At 32.7% G+C, this 16,009-nt stretch overlaps 1 protein-coding gene across 3 annotated transcripts in view; it reads left to right on the top strand.

Annotated features, from left to right (window-relative positions):
• MGAT4C (MGAT4 family member C) overlaps positions 1 to 16,009 on the top strand; it is a 677,866-nt gene that overhangs the window by 230,082 nt on the left and 431,775 nt on the right. The gene's annotated exons all lie outside the window — the stretch shown is intronic.

Raw genomic sequence — 16,009 nt, 5'->3', positions numbered from 1 at the left:
AAATATTTGCAAAATATATTTGGCAAAGGGACTGAGGATTGAGGGATGTCAATGACAGCAAAGGGGCACAAAGGAACTTTTTTAGGTGAATGAAATGTTTTCTATCTTGATTATAGTGGTTGTTACATGGCTATATAAATTATCAAAATGTGTCAATTGTCCATTTACAATGTGAATTTTACTCTTAGTCAAACATAACTCAATACAGTAGTACCAAAATAAACATACAGATGATTTTTGTAGCCAAAACAAATTTTCTTCCGTAGGTACAGGTGCTGCTATTTTTCAAATATGCATTTATATTATTGTGTTCCTGAAATACAATAAAAGTATCTTAGAATATCACTAATTTTAAAGTATTAAAATAACACTTTTAGTACAATGAAAGTGTTTTAAAGCATTATTATTTTAAAGTATTTTAGAGTATCCATTTTAATGTATTACGAATTGTGTTTTATTTACAACAGTTAGTATAACTGTATTAGTGTGGTGTGGTGGATCTTGGTATTGCTAAGGTTAAAAAGGGCTCTCAGATTTGCAAAAGAGCATGGAAACAATGCCGCTGTTGAGAATAATATTCAAACGAAAAGTGACATCGTTCCTCGTGGATTTTAGAATGGGGATTCTGATTAGGAGAAAAACAAAAGATTGGAGACTATTGAAACTCTCCAATAGTCATTGGAGATGAGAGATTTAAAGTTGGAATAAATAAAATTGGATACTTCATGAGAGAGAAATAAATGTAGGGATTTATAGGAGTCTACCTTAGATGAATTGCTTAATGATGTTTTGAATATTGCATTTATTATTATTCTAAAGTTACCACTAATTTCAGATAGCTAATACTATTTTTCTTAATCTATATACGGCCTGTGAGTTATGAATCAGAGCAGGCATTATAATGGTTTCAATTCTGAGTTCATTCCTAACTTATTTCACCAGTTTACAAATAATTTTAACATTCAAAATATATTTATTTTTCTTTTACTATAAAGTTAAGGATTTTAAACAAGTGAAGTTTGGTCTTAATGCTTATGTAAACAGCCAGATATATATATTGTTAAGATTAACAATATATATTGTTAGTAAAATCAGGGAAGCTTTACTTAGTACATTTTAAATTTTAGTTAGTAAATTTAAAGGGAACTTCTTAGTTAAGAGTAATATTTAAGATAATGCAGAAACTTGATTTGGCTTGTTTTGTTTGTAATTATTTGCAACTTCAAATGCCATAAAAATCAAATTACCTTAAAAAGGACGTAATGTTATATAAATGTATTGAAACTTAACTCTTTGCAATTAGAAATTAGAAAATCTTCAGTCATTTTTTAGCCACATATCAACTTATCCTGCTTTAGGAAAATCCAGAACCCTTAGAAAACTATAATTATAGACATCAGAATTGAGAAATAATTGTTTTATAACTGTGGTGAGTTCATGAGAGCAAAAGTGAATAAGCACTCCAAAATTTAAGAACAAGAAATAAATAAAGAGCCAACCCTGATAGCCTAATGGTTGAAGCGCTCTCACTGTTTCAGCAGCTCCGGTTCTTTTCCGGATCGTAGAACCACACCACTGTCAGTTGCCATGCTGTGGCGGTGGCTCACATAGAAGAACTAGAAGGACTTATAACTAGGATATACAACCACACACTGGGGCTTTGGAGAGGAAAAAAGAAGACAGGAAGATTGGTAACAGATGTTAGCTCAGGGGGAATCTATACGTGCAAAAATACAATACACCTCTTTACAGTGTTTGGATTTGTGATACATGTGGTATAAGGATTAAAACAAAAAAAGAATAAGAAATAAAGACCTCCTGAGAATTCAAGCAATGCTGAGGATTAAATCTGGTATGCAAAGTTACCTTTTGGGGGGAAAATAATTCCCAAGGCTGAGTAAGACTTAACTGGATATCTTCAAGGGAAGAGTACATGTATCAGAATTAAGAGTTGGAGAAAAAGGCAAGAACTGTGTGTCAGTATCTAATGATACACTACTTAGGAGCAAGCATGTTCTGGTCTCTATGATAACAGATCCCTTTCACAGAGAATGATCCCTTTAAACACTGGAACCAACCAGCTGACACCAGTGTTTTCAGGAAGTCATCATCTAATCATCCTACAGGGAGATAAAGGCCTATCCATGACATAAATATTCTGATCCTTCTGTCATAGATCTTGGTATAAATTAAAACATGATTTAGAACTTGAGTTTATACACAAGACTCTTGTGAGCATTTGATTGATATCGGTCCTCCCTCAGAAGAGATGTATCTATCTTAAACATTAGGACAAAACTGTTTTGCTGACCCCACAAAAGTAAAGATTGATTAATTCAGCAGCATCCAGGTCTCTTGACAAGGACTCCCACTGTTTACATGTTGGGCTCAACTAACAGCAGACTGACTTTAACTGACTTTCTTTTAAATTTGTAAAATAGATATTAGAAGTCATGGAAAGTTTTTGGATACTTTATCAGATTCTCAAAATTAAACAGTATGACAGGATGAAAAATAAGGTATTTAAGTAACGTTTATTATATTTTCCATAGAGTATGCATTTTAACATTTAATTATTGGCAATATATCTGTTAGTTATAATTACTCCCATTATAAAGGAGCAAACCGACACACTTGCTTAGCCTCTGAGTCTCATTCTTTTTTATTTTGAGGAAGATTAGCCCTGAGCTAACTGCTGCCAATCCTCCTCTTTTTGCTAAGGAAGACTGGCCCTGAGCTAACATCCATGGCCATCTTCCTCTACTTTATATGTGGGAAGTCTACCACAGCATGGCTTGCCAGGCAGTGCCATGTCCGCACCCGAGATTCTGAACTGGCGAACCCCAGGCCGCCGAAGCGGAATGTGTGCGCTTAACCACTGAGCCACCGGCCGGCCCCTGACTCTCAGTCAGTTATGGGACAGGTGTTCTGACTCCGGGGTACACACTATTCTTCTGTCACCAAATTTCCTTGTTATTGTGGGTTTTTAACGTGGATCCCACAAACCTATGCTGTCTTGCATCTAGTAGTACCTTAGGTCTACATTCTTTTAATTTTTATCTCTATAAAAGGTCAAATAAATAAAAGGTCCTATAATATGATGACTATTACAATTAATGATCTGCATTGGCAAATAAATGTAGTATTTTAAATTCATAATCAGCATTTCAGTTACAATGTAAAGCAATAGTTGACTATGTATTTTTCTCTTATAAATTAATCTTATTTTAGTGACTTCAATCTGTTAAAAACATCAAAATTCTGCAATGGCAGTGTGATACTGGAGCTCTCATTGCTCACATGTAGACCTATTCAGGGAATTTTATTTACCAGATGAGAAGAGGCAATATTCTCAGTTCCAGGCGCCATTCTAAGAAATTTAAATAATTAATCTTGTATTTAATGTGTGAAAAAATAATGTTTTAAGAAAATTGTAAGCAATGGGTCCTCAATGATGATGTTAATCACTTCCTTGTTTTCTTCAAATATTATACTGTAAACTACTTGACATGTACATTTACAGACACATAAAGTATCGTATTAAATGTTAAATTTCCAGTAGGTGGCACAGTGGTTGCCACATCCAAGGCTCTTGCTGAATGAATGAATGAATAAACGGAATGTTTTGTGTTTATAACTTATGTACAGATTTCAGAGTGGCATGGCACAGATTTAAATTAGGTCATTTGTTCTTTAATCTATTTTAGTCGATCTGAGTCCTATCTTTGCTTTTCCTGGGGAAAAGATATGGAAAAATTTGCTCACAAATGATAAGTACGAGGAAGGGGCTTTTGGGAGAGACTGAAATTCTCAAGAACGCAGGGCTATTGTTTCAGGGCAACATCAGCAGCATCGCTTAAACTGATTGGTGTAATGCTGGAAGATATTTTGGAAGGGTAGGGTTACATAGGATGCTTTTAATAAGCAAAACTGAAGTTCATTAAACAAGAGGAAGGACAATGTTCTAGTCAGAGAGCAGTACGAGCAAATGTTCCTACAAAGAAGAAAATCTGGGTGGGAAAATGATAGGTCACTCAGTGCGGCTACCATTTTGTAAGAAATCCTTGTGTCTCATGAACTCCATATTGAGTACTACCACGAAAAGCTTCCAGTAATTATATTTTACTCCTTTTGTCCTTTTATTTATTTATTCAACATTTACTGAGCATCTACTATCTAGAAACTGTGTAAGTTACCGGGCAGTACAATGGCTGTCAAGACAAAAATCCTCCATCTTGTAAGGGAAACAGACAAGTAAATGAGCAATTACAATGAAAAAGCTTACCTCAGAAGTGTAAAGAAAGTGCTGTGGGATAATGAGTAAATGAGTTGCTAATTGTTCTTGAATGAGGAGAAAGTTTAGGAAAGGGTTTGCAGAAGAAATAGAGTTTTAGCCAAATTTTGAAAGGAAAATGAGTACAGCAGGCAAATGAGGATGTCGAATGGAAAGGCTTTCTAAGTGTTGCAAACAGCCTGTTTAAGGAATAGTGACATAGTGTGTTTAAGAAACCATGGAAGCTGGCTTGTTTATAGGCACAGAGTGCATGGCGATGAGTGGTGAGTTGAGAAGAACAAACGGGACCACACACAGATAGTGGATTTTATTCTGTATGCAGGAAGAGGCTATTCAGAATTTTAAGCAGAGAAATGAACTGATTAGATTTACATTTCATAAAGATCACTCTTATGACACCGTGGAGAATGGCTGGAGAGGCGCGGGCGAACAAGACCAAAATGAAACCAAGTAGGAGACTTACAGTCTCTGCCAAACATTGAACTCACTAAAGTAAAGAAGTTTCATGTGAGAATGGAGAAGTGGACTGCATCAGAAAATAATAGAATCACTCTAAACTGCAAGGGAGTCTCTGTTGTCTAATGAATAAAGTATATTGTCCTTACCTGTGCACTCAGAACCCTTCATTTTCTTCTCCCATATACCTTTCTAGCTACACTGCCCTTCTAACAATACTTGGGATCCATACAATCTTTTGAATTTTTTCCCTCAAGAATCTTGATTGTTCTCTTTAGTATGTGGACACCACATATTAACCAAATGACACTTTTAACATTTAAGTATTTTTTTAGAATAAAATCTTTATTAAATGGTAGCTTCCATTAAGAAGGACTTAGATCCTATTTTTCATTCTTACCCATAGTAAACAGAATGTCTTAAACTGTTATGTAAGTAACATATGTGTGAATATATGAATGAAATATTAGTATTTGACCCAGTTTTTCTCTTTTGAAATTCCTAAACAAATGTAATTAGCAAAATCAAAAGGGGCATTACAAATGTACATGCCCTGGTAAATAAAAATAGGCTAAAATTATAAATTCTGTGGGGTAACCAAAATATGAATTTTATCATATGTGACTATTGTTTCACTAGACCTCTTCATTAATCTCTGCCACCCTTGCAAGTTCACAAGTAAAAAGAAATTGACTGTAACAATTAGAGAAAATTAGTTCTGAAAATTTGATCCCTCTAAATAAGAAAACACTCTGAAATTCTCTATTAGCAAACAATGTATTTCTTCCTCAATACTTTCTTGAAAATAAATGTTTGGAATTCTTTTGAACAAAGATGTAAATCAAGAAGGTAGAAAATGAGAATTACTAACCTCATACTCATGAGACCTCCAAACCTTTGACTATTTTGTCACTTTTTATGAAATTATGCTTATCCCAACTTTATTTATAATTAAAAATAAAGATGAATCCACTTTGTCAAATTGATTATTATAGAAAATGTTATAACCATGACTACCTGCTGAGAATTAAAGACTAAAGGGATCGAAGCATTTGGGTTCTCTTTTTGAAGGGTAACTTTACTGGAATGTGATAACACCTATAAATTTTATCACTCAAGCATATTTACAAACGGTTACTTTCACGTAGCTGATTAAATTTTTATATAAAATCAGAATAGGGTTTCTCTAATGCTTATATGTAGGAGTAGAAATATCCTTATTAAATCTGCTAATGTCCTAGGCACACTTTTGGAGTGAAAATACAACTTACATTAATTTATCTCGTTCGCTAAAAGGGAAGACTTCTTTGTGTGTGTGTCTGTGTGTGTGTGCGTGTGTATATACGTACCTGTGTTTGTGTGTAGTGAGAAACTTAAAAAATACAAATAATAAAAAGGAAGAATTTCTCCATAATCTAGAGATTATCACTGTCAAGGATATTTTAATATATGCCCTTTTAGTATTTTATATTTATTATGTAGTTTAGAAAATGTATTATATATGCATATCATGTTATAAAATTTTTCACTTAAAATTGCGTGGACTATCTTTTAACATGATTAAATATTCTTTTTCAAAATCACTTCAGATGACTAGTATTCTCTCTCATATATGTACCATGATATACCTAATCATATCCATGTTGCTGGACATGTAGGTTGCTTCTAATTCTTTGTGTATATCTATGTGTATACAGATAGTACTGCTACGCAGATTCTTGCCTCTACAGATTGTGCATCTTTTTTGGCATTTTCCTTAAATATGAATTCTAGAAATAGAGGGGCTTTGTCAAAGCAAAATATGCACACATATATTACTATTAATCTATTTTGTTTGACTGAATACAGACAGGTTGTATCAATGTACATTCCCACTAACAAGATACGAAAGCAATCATTTCCCTCCCTTCACCACCAAGTTTTGTAACTTTTAATAAATCTTTGCCAATTCAATTGGTCCTAGGTATTAATAAGTCCAGAATACAATTATTTCTGACTCCCATATTGCCCTGTTATTCAAGCTGGAAAAGGAAGCTGTGCACTTTTCACCAAGATGTTTTAAAAAAGGAAATTAAATGTAAATATTTGTCATATAAAATGTTAAAATTTATGACATTTTTAAACAATAGGTGATTATTAGGTTCAACATTTATTTTGAAACCCAGATGCCTTACATTGTCTCCTTGGAGTCTGTTCACCATCTGTGATTATGGTTTTATTTTGTAACGTTTCCCATTGAGAGAGTTCATTTCCCACATTCCGACAATAATACTTGTTTGGTTTTACTTCAAGGAGGCTGGATATTTTGGAGTGTGTGGAAGAGTCTAAATGGGATTAAGGAAGAGCAAAGAGCATCTCTTCAAATTTAAGAAGGAAAATAAGCAAAACAAAAACAAAATCTTGTTTTCTAGTATAGAAGGGCGGAGAGCATCAACAGCAGCAAAAATCATTACCTACTGTGTGTTAATTGCTGCATTGAGGTTAAGGGACATAGTGAGTTATAGTAATACGTGTTTATTACATTATAGATCTTAAATGTTAGCACATGGATTCTATAATTCTGGCAACAACTATAGGTTATATTTCTGGACTTCTTTTTCAGATGAGAAACCTCAAGCTTGCAAATGACATTTCATTTGATGCAGTTCAAAAAGTAAATTAGTATCTGACTAAGCATTCGACTCTAAGTGTTTTAAATCCAAAATTGATTCATAGGGCTAGAAGGAAGACTTTGTTTCAGAGATTGTCCTGGAATAACCTTAGGAAACCAAAACTAATAGTAGTTAAATTATTTGTCTAGAGTTTTAGAGAATCAATGGAAAAGATAAGATATGCTCATTTCTCCATGAGAAACATGGCATATGCATAAATAATTCTTTAAAAAGATGCTCCTTCTAATAGTCTGTAACAGCACTGTCCAACAGAAATATATTGCAAGCCTTAAATGCAAGCCTCATATGTTATTTTAAGTTTTCTGGTAACCATCTTTAAAAAAATAAATGACAAGGATGTGGAGAAATTCGAACTCTTGCACACTGTTGGTGGGAATGCAAAATGATGCAGTCGCTGTGGAAAACAGTATGGAGATTCCTCAAAAAATTAAAAATAGAGCTACCATATTATCCAGCAATCCCATTTTTGGATATTTATACAATAGATTGAAATCGAGAACTTGAAGAGGTATTAACACTCCTCTGTTTGTTGTAGCACTATTCACAATAGCTAAAATATGGAAACAAACTCAATGTTCATTAACAGGTGAATGGATAAAGAATGTACATACAATGGAATACTATTTAGCCTTTAAAAAGAAGTAAATTCTGCGATATGTGACAACATGGATGTGCCTTCATGATGTTATGTTAAGTGAAATAAGCCGGTCACAAGAAGGACAAATACAGCATGATTGCACTTACAAGGATGAGTCATAGAATCAAAGAGTAGAACGGTGGTTACCAGGAGCTGGGAGGAGGGAAAAATGAGGAGTTACTAATCAATGAGCCTGAAGTTTCATTAAGCAAGATAAATCAGTTCTGGAGATCTGCTTTATGGCATTGTTCCTAAAGTGAACAATGATATATTATACTCTTAAAATTTATTGAAGATAGATTTCATAATAGGTGTTCTTGCTGCACAAACAAAAAACCTTAAAACACAACTGTTTTACTTGAAACCACAGAATTCTTCAGGAATTAACATAGAGATACAATTTATATAATCTTGAACTGGATGTATTGTGAAGAGGCAGTTCTATTTATCTACTTTCTCAAAATATAGCTGAAAAAGAGTGTCATTGTTATGATAGTAAGTGAGCTGAATTGAGAGCACCTTGCTTCTCCTAGAATACACACTCTTCTATCTTTGAGAAACTTAAGATCTTTGATAACTATATTTCCATACATACACAATAAAATATCTGGACTGTATTTATAATGATCAAGAACCCTAAATTTCTCAAAGCTAGGAAAATAGTGTGTACTTCAGGTGAGGGTACATACACACGCCCAAACACACACACAAAATAAATGAGTATTCCTTTAAATTGTCAGGCTCTGTTTCACAAACATTACCAAACTACTCTAAAAGTTAGGTATATTTCTGCTGTTACACTTTTCTCTGAATGCAGCAAAGCTTGACTCTTTATTACTTATACATTACAGAGCACTTAAATGTTCTTTAATAACAAGAATTGTTTCATAATGCAATATTTCCTTAGTGTATTTTTGAACCTCCCTGGATATAAAATAAAAAACCAATGATTGCATCTTTTAAATAAATAATGTGTGAGTGTGAATCAGATTAGCATTTTGATTTTAAATTTAATTATAAAGTTAACTGCTTAGTTACATGAACAAGACATTCATTTAGTGTATTACGTATCAATGTAAAATTAACCAACTGGTAAATTATCTTAGTTTCTTTTCCCTTTCCAAGGTTAATGATAATAATAAGGAAATATAAAAGGCACTGTGATGTTCAGTTTTTATTCAGAGTAGTCTTCAATGTATGATGGCTTTTGTATTCTTTCCTCTCCTGCAACTTGGGTTTCTAGGATACTTCCTTGTTAATTTCATTTTGATGAAGTTTAATCATACCAACTATGGTAGTTAGACACAGGGAACTTCAAAAGCAAAAAAACACTACAATTATTTATCATAAACTCATTTCCCTTCAAAGGATACCATAAATTACTTAGAGATTTCTGATGACAGGTGCTATAGATACTCTCCATGACTATAGTCATTTACCAATCTTTCCATTTATCATTTAAATCAGATTTGGGAAGAGTTGCTATTGCCCAAGGTATTTCAAGTATAGAAAAAAAAACAGCTAACGTTAATATAATATGTGACCTTTTAGAAGAAAACCATATCAATGTGAATCTGCTTAGCATTTGACCACTATAACTCTTCTAAATAGCAATAAATAGTTATGCACACACAGATGTAACAACACACGTATACACACAAACATGCACACACAGCAACCCAACTCTCTTGCCCCATTAGAGTAACATGATTATATTTTAAAAGAATACTTAAAAATATTAGATAGTATCAAAAATGCTTGCCTTGTTCCACTCTTTCTTTATGACATCTATTAACTTCTCACATATCACAAAATTTGCTTATTTACGTTTGTTTTTTATTGGCTGGCTCTGTTTCTCTAGGTAAGCTCTTAAGAACAGGGGTCTTTGTTTTCCATATACCAAGGAAACTAAGTGCCTGGAACAGGTGTTAACACAGTATAGGTGGGTTGAATGATAAATGTTAAATTTTCCTTAACTTAGTAGGATTTGTAGAATTAGAGTTTTTTGAGAGAAAAAGTGTTGGCTATTTTATTATAGTATTGATGTTTTTGGAATACCTTTGCTCATTCATTCAGATGGAACTCTACTTTTCAAACTTGAAGACTGTGGAGATACTGCGTATAGTATACGGATGCCCTTCAAATATGTGAGATTTCAAAACTTTAAAATCTTAATTTTAGGGCAATATTAAAGAATAATTTATTGTGGAATGAGTCAGCATTTTACTTTAAAATGAAAATTAATTAAGCTAGTTAAATACCCTGGGTTTAGTTCTTTTTCTTATAACATATTAGCTGGAGAGCTTTGGGAAGCTATTAATTAGTTCCTCAGTTTCCTTAAAATGGATGTAATAATAACATAATATTTTTATCAGAATTGAACTAGTTGATGCATTGAAAATAATTTAAAATGCCTGGTGTTAGTAACTGTCCAATGATTCGAGGGGATGGTAATGCTGATGATGACTAGGCAATGTAAAAATCATGGGAGTTCACATTATTATAGTTATTGTGTGTCAACTTGCATTTATAACATGCGTATTCAAGAGAGAGTTCCATGAATGTTGATATCTCCCAAAGTATCAGTTTACCCATTTCTTATCAGTTCCTTTTCTGTTGAAACAGAATATTTATAGGGTCATTGAGCAGTGCACCATTGAAAACATATTTTATACTGTAATTTATCTCAAGAAATGTATACCAGAGACAAATTGAAGTACAATGCATACTTTATATATAATATATAGACTCTGTCTCACACAGTCATGCCCTTTTTCCATAAGATCTTTTTAAACTAATGACAATTTATTATTTATATTATAATTATGTGATATATAATATATATTATATAGTGTACATTAACAAATACAGATATATACATTTACAAGTATACATATACATTATATATTTGAAATTACACAGTTGGTTATTCCAAATATGCTAGCAGTAATAATGTTAAGACATTAATTTTATAGTGCAAATTATTCTCCATGCATTTTAAACTTGAATCTTCTTTCAAAGAATATATAAATTCCTTGCCAGTTATTATGTTTTCAATATTCCATACAATTATTTTTAACTAATCATTCTGCAACTAAATGCCATCTAGTAATCATTTATGGAGTGCACACTAGGTCCTGAGGATTCTGCTAAGAACTTTATTTACTTTATCTCATTGACTCACTAAAACATACTTTTGAGTTAGTTAATATTTTATTCCCCATTTTTCAGTTGAGGAAGCTACATTTTAACAAGTTTAAGAAGTTTATCAAAGGTTACACCAGAGCATGTAGGAGCACTGGGGAGTTGAAAACAAGCATTCTGACTTCAAGTAGGGTCTTTAATTTCTAGGTTGTACTATCCCTGTTATATGGTTTAGTATTTTCAAGATGCGTAGTAACATTTATGTAATTAAAAGTTAAATTTCTAACTTTGAATTTATTTTTTTAATATTCTTTTAGGACATTTGATAAGTTTATGTGTGTATGCACGTAATTTTCATGCCTATATTTTGATTATTGACAAGTTAGAAATTAAGGAACCTTTGTACAGCTATCAAATAGACATATATTTATGAAGTTGTCCACGTCTTGGAAAAGTGCAAAGATACAGGGTAAAGAAAAATGTACATAATTTTAAATTCAACGCTAATCTGACCATATCCCCCCATACCACAGTGGAAGACTTTTATTTACTATTAAACAATGGGCCTTCATATAAGAAAAATCTGAATAGCCAGAATATGAATCCCTTCAGTAAAATGGGAGCTTTTGTCATCTATGCAGTTCATAAAATCAGTTTAACCTCCCCAGACATGAGTGTGTATTTATAACTTAGATAGTTAATTACTTCTGGTCAAGAGGGACGCTTAAACATTTCTGTCCCTGACTTTCTGTTTGCGAAAGAAAGAGATCTCATTATTATAGTCTATCCTGCGGAGACTTTGGGAGAGGGTCAGAAGGGAATATGAAATTGTATAGCAGCAAAGGGGAAAAAAAACTATGACACAATCTTATTTTTCAATGTATGCATTGATAGAAATTTCTGATTTCTGTTGCACACTAGATCCTATTATACAAATTCTCTATCGTCTGAAACAGAATTTGTGAACTATCACGCTTCAAGTATATTTGATATGAAAAGGCCCATTGTCACATCTGAAACGTCTAGCATTTCCTCCCACTTGTAATTCCTTGTTAAAGGTGGACTTTATTCATTAAACCAGAAAGGATTGAGTATGGCTCTATCTTAGGGAAACAAATTTAGAAAGTCTTAACACAGATTTTAATAGTAAGTGATGTACTGAGCAGAATTTCTAATCTTTTAAAAATAATATTACTAAGCATTATTCTGTTATTTATTTATTTTTTGAGGAAGACTGGCCCTGAGCTAACATCCGTGCCCATCTTCCTTTACATGTGGGACGCCTGCCACAGCATGGTTTGCCAAGCAGTGCATACGTAGGTCCATACCTGGGAATCCAAACCCAGTGAACCACAGGCCGCCAAAGAGGAACATGTGAACTTAACCACTGTGTCACTGGGCCGGCCCCCACTAATCTGTTATTTTAATTAATCCTGCTAACACTGCTTTACACAGTTTTTCAGTGCTTTTGAAACCAGTGTATGGAAGATCTTGGACTTGTTCCAAATTGTGTCTCTTTTCTTCCAACAGGTTCAAGATCTTTTCTTAGCTGTAACACTGTTTTCTCCATCAAACTCTGGGCATGTAATTTTAACTATTAGGAAATAAGTGCCTGTGATAAATGTTCTAATTGTATATAGTATGCAGATGTCTGTATGCATGAGCAAAGTATCTATATCCAAAATCTTAAGAACTTTTTCTCTTTTTCCCAATTCTTTTTAGATATGTGCAAACAGACTTTTTTCCACAAAAATAGGTATAAAATATAAGCACTGCTCAAGAACCTACATTTTTCATTTTATACTACCAGAAATCTTTCTATAAAAACACCTCAGAAGCAATATTTCTTTTGTAAGAAATGCACAGCATTTCATTTTATGAATATTCCATAGTGTACACGACCAGTCCCCTACTGAGGGAAGATTGTCTGCAGGCGGAGTTTTAAATCTTATGGAGTTTGCGTTTCTGACCCAAGGTCATCACAGCTGCAGCCTTTAGCTCTATCTGGGAAAGAAAAGTTTTCTGGGACACTGGCACTAAATGAAGGTCCAGTTCTCTTTCAGTCCTGGCCCTTTCCTCTTTCCCAACAATAAGGTCAGGAGCAGTTGGTATTCAGATCACAATATTAGTTTACTCATAGTTTGTCATTGCCTCTTATCTAGGTATCATCTCAGATTTCTTTGAGACTGTCTCCCATTCCTACTTAAATGAAAAATTTACCAATATCTTTGTTCCTCCTTTCTCCCTGTTTTATGTACTTATCTACTGTCCAATAATGGGATTTGTTTCATTTGAAAGATCTTTCTCCAATTGTTTCTTTCTCTCTCTTTTTTTTCAGTTGGGACTTTGAGTATTTTGTGACTAAAAAAATCTATATTTGTTGGTCCCTTAGGCAATGCTTATTTTACAAGACTATACTCAAAAGTTGCTTCTAATATAAAACTTGAAATTGTAAAAATCTTAATTTGTACTGAAATTATTTGTTACAAGGTCCATGTCCTCCAGAATATATCATATTAAAATTACTAAAATAGGACACTTAGAATTTTTAACCTAGAAGAAAAAAAATTCTATTACAATAAGATTTTAGCCATATAATAAAACGTGAATATAACGTACATATTGGTGAATGAAAATGCATTAGAACTACATTTTCCTTATGCAAGCTTTCGTTAATGAATACAGACTTTTCATTGAGTGTAATACCGTACTTAGCTGAAGATGAGACTTCCACAGCTTCTCATGTCTGAGAAATAACTGTGAACCCAGAAGTAAGGCAAAAACGGCATTTGCCCGCCCATGAATATAGTAGCTAAAGATCCTAAATTTCCTTAGGCACTTGCCTTCAACCAGTTTACTGAAAATTCTGTTTAAACAAAGTTAAATCTTTTCATATGCCTGATGATCCAATTTTCTAGGAAGCCAGAATACCAGTAGTAATCTTTCAAGGCGCCTATAATTGCTGGAAGCAGACACATAAAATAGAAAGTATAGAGGCAAAAGCTCCTGAGGTCATCATTTTATTCCAGTCAAGTCCTATAATTACTTGCCCTCATAGGAATATAAAAATAAAATTCAGAACATTAACTAACTTTAATGAGAAGTAAAGTATGTTTTAAAACTATTTCTGCTAGATACGGTTAAAATACAAAAGTCCTATTGGCACTTAAAAGAGATAATATATACTAAAATGCTTTCATTATAAAATACTATATAAAAAAGTGTTGGCTAATATTATAAGTAGACGTTATAAATACCACAATTAAGTTAAATTAGTGAGTAATAGTATCCGGAAAAACAACTTCTATGGTTCATAGCATTTTCAAATAATAGTAGATAAATTATAATACATATGAATAGTAAATGAAAGGCTTATCCTTTTGGCTTACCCTTATTTGCTGTCTACCCAACAGAAGCTTCCATCTTCAACACCATATTAAGGTTCACTCCTCTGCACTGAAGCTTCCACTCTGTGTCTCACTCCACTTCCTCCAAAATTTTCTCATTTTGCTTACTCATCTTTAGAGCCTACACTTTATGGCCCTTTACTTCAAACACTATATTTTGTACACTGTACATTCTGATTTTGTTCCACTGTTTGCCTTTCTTCCTTTCTTGTCTTATTTGCATTTATTTAATATACTATTTTAATTAATTTATTGGCTTTCTAGCTGTAGATCTTTTGGTATTTTTTTCAGTGTTTCCTCTAAGGATGACAATATGCATACTTAAATTATCAGAGTTCATCTAGAGTTAATAATTTACTATTTCAAGAAAAATGTAGAAATTTACAACCATCTAGGCCACTTTACCCTCCTCTATTGATGTCTATGTTATAGTAGTCATTCATATTACATGGACATACATAGAAAATGCCACAGATAAGATTTTTTCTTTTCACTATTTATACATATTTTGAAGAATCTAACAGTAGAAAAATAATTTTATGTTAACCTGAAGAACTTCCTTCAGCATCTCTTTTAAATTAGGTCTTCTGGAAATAAAGACTTTTGGTTTTCCTTCATCTAAGAATATCCTTATTTTTCCTTCATTTATGAAACATATTTTTGCTGGAAATAAAATTCTGGTATGATAGTTCTTTTCCTTTGGTCTTTTAAAGATAATGTTCCATTTTCTTCTGGCTGTTTTTAATGTCTGATGAGAAATCCATGGTCATTTTAATAAATTTTCCCCTCCCAAGAAATTAATAATACAAATAAAGTGATATATATGTGTATTTATAAAAATATGTATAGGTATATATGTGTACATATGTAGGGAGAGAAGCAGAGAAAGAGAAAAGAATGAATTTATGTTATTCTGGAATGAATTTATAGATGAAAATGATACAAAGTTGTTTTTACTACATCATTATTACAATAACTATGATAATATATATGCCATAGAAGCAAAACTATAAAGTTGTAAACATGATATAAATTATGCTCTTTGACTATTGAATTAGGTCTAAATAGCCTGTATATTTTCTGCATTGGACACCAAAGTAATTAAAGTAGATAGAGATACTGTATCACTTTAGAATAAGGTACAGTTAGTAAAATAGAAAAACAGATAAATGGCCTAAACAAGTTAGAGAGTCATTTCTCTCTCACTTATAAAAACTCTGCCATGGCTTATATGATAGGTCTACATTTTGTGCAGTGGTGGAGGGTAGGTTATCTTACTTCTCTCTCATCCTTAGCATGGGATTGCTTCTTCCTCAAGTTCACCTGTCAGCCAAGATACAGATGACTAAGTCCAGTCATTATATCTAAATTTCAGAGAAGTAAAAAAGAAGAAAGAAAA

The sequence above is a fragment of the Equus asinus genome, chromosome 4 (genome assembly GCF_041296235.1).
Source record: "Equus asinus isolate D_3611 breed Donkey chromosome 4, EquAss-T2T_v2, whole genome shotgun sequence".
NCBI lineage: Eukaryota > Metazoa > Chordata > Mammalia > Perissodactyla > Equidae > Equus > Equus asinus.
The sequence above is the reverse complement of the archived record's forward strand: the minus strand, read 5'-3'. Positions and strand labels throughout refer to the sequence as shown.